Source organism: Rutidosis leptorrhynchoides, chromosome 4 (assembly GCF_046630445.1).
Source record: "Rutidosis leptorrhynchoides isolate AG116_Rl617_1_P2 chromosome 4, CSIRO_AGI_Rlap_v1, whole genome shotgun sequence".
NCBI lineage: Eukaryota > Viridiplantae > Streptophyta > Magnoliopsida > Asterales > Asteraceae > Rutidosis > Rutidosis leptorrhynchoides.
Genome location: NC_092336.1, coordinates 23111 through 25000, shown reverse-complemented (window position 1 = coordinate 25000; position 1890 = coordinate 23111).

Genomic DNA, 1890 nt, shown 5'->3' with positions numbered 1-1890 from the left:
TTTGACAGAAAGTCCACCCTGGTCAACACTTTGAATATTCCACCACCAATTGACATCTTGGCCATTAAAAAACATCTCTAAATAGGCATAAAAATCAGAGTTCCATCCACACTTCCATAAGAGCCTTTGACTCAAAAAGTCAAGGTACATTGAAACTGGGATTTTGATTAGGGTTCCATCTTGGTCAACATTTTGATAAATAGGCATTCTTTGATCTGAATTATACTTGAATATCATTATGGACCATAAAACAATCTTGAAGCACCAAACTTCTTCCCAAAATACCCTTTGACTTAAAAAGTCAACATAAGTCAGAGACCCTACAGAAATCATCAATAGCACACCAGAAACCCTAATTTCCATATTAAAGTAACATAACATGCACAAAATCTCTTTGTTCCATAAAAACAACACATTATGATTATAGTGCTCATCAAGCTCATAGGTTTGACCCGGGTAAGTCAAACTTCTCAGAATTAGGGTTCTTGGTTGCAGCAGTATAAACCCTAGCTCATCCATCACCAACTCCCAATCCAATGTGGGCCCGCCCAGGTAATGACTGACACAGACCACTGAACCTAGACACTGTGGGCCCCAGAACTGATGTAGGACCCACTTATTACCATTTTGATGCTGGTAATAGACTCTTTGGCAGCCTGAGGCCTGCATATGGGTCACTAACAGCCCTCCACACCATAATTTAAAGATCCTAGGGACCTGTTTCACCATATGCACCCCCATCTCGCCTCCAATAAAAGGATAAAGCTCAACAATATGCAGCAAGGAAAAAAAGAGATATAAATTGACACCCCTTATATCACCTTTAAAAAGAACATATGTATTTAACCCATACATATGTACCAATGTCTCCAATCCTATACAACTGTGGCCATTTTTTGAATAGTGACACAACATTACAGGCCTATGAACAAGTATAAGCCTGTTATTTATGAGCAAATGAGACACAAGACTATGCCAACAGTTAATATGACCTATCCAAAACACCCTTATCACTCCATAAAACCCAATATTGTGAATCAAATTCCAGAATAAGTAACCATTGTGACCTCTAGACCAAGAACCTATGACAAGAAGGTGTAATGATTGATGTACACCTTTTAGGCCACTATATAGATGAGATTGACCCAAGTGGTAGCCTGAAGCATAGACAGAGATCATAAACAGCACCCTTAACACCATATATGAATGGGAAAGACTTCTCCTACCAAACCCTGGTGCCTGTTTCACCCTGCCTATCCCCATCTCACCCCCAAAAGAAAGGATAAGCTCAACAAAATTCTTCAAAGGAAAAAAGAGACTATTTAAGACCCGCCTTATACCTCCAGTAAAAAGAAAATATGCACCATACCCTTGCATATTCACCAATTTCTCCATTCCTATGCATCTGCAAAAAATAAAAAGCCTATTTCTTTCTATGTAAGGCTTATGGAACAATATAAGCCTTTTAAAAACATTATAATCAGAAATGAAATGACTCCTTTGGTGACTCAAAGCAGATGTTAAAACTACCCAGCTCCACCTTATCACTCCAATACCCCAAATATGAACCCAAGACTCAATCAGACTCAAGGACTCAATAACATTATGACTTGACTCAGGCTTGACATGACAACAGTGAATAAGCACAAGGCAATGCATCTTCAATTCTTGTCTTCCCATTATGAACCAGAAAGGACTACTTCTACCCTTTCTATCAAGCAATTTCAACATAGCCTTGCCTATTCCACTGTTAAAAATGAAAATCTTCCATGTATACCTAATTTTAGGGTTAGGGGTTTTAAAAGTGGTAAAATAAATATAGAAAATAAAAAGACACCACCTTATGTCTCCCAGGGTTATTCTAACCGTGCTAACCTCCAGCACAATATT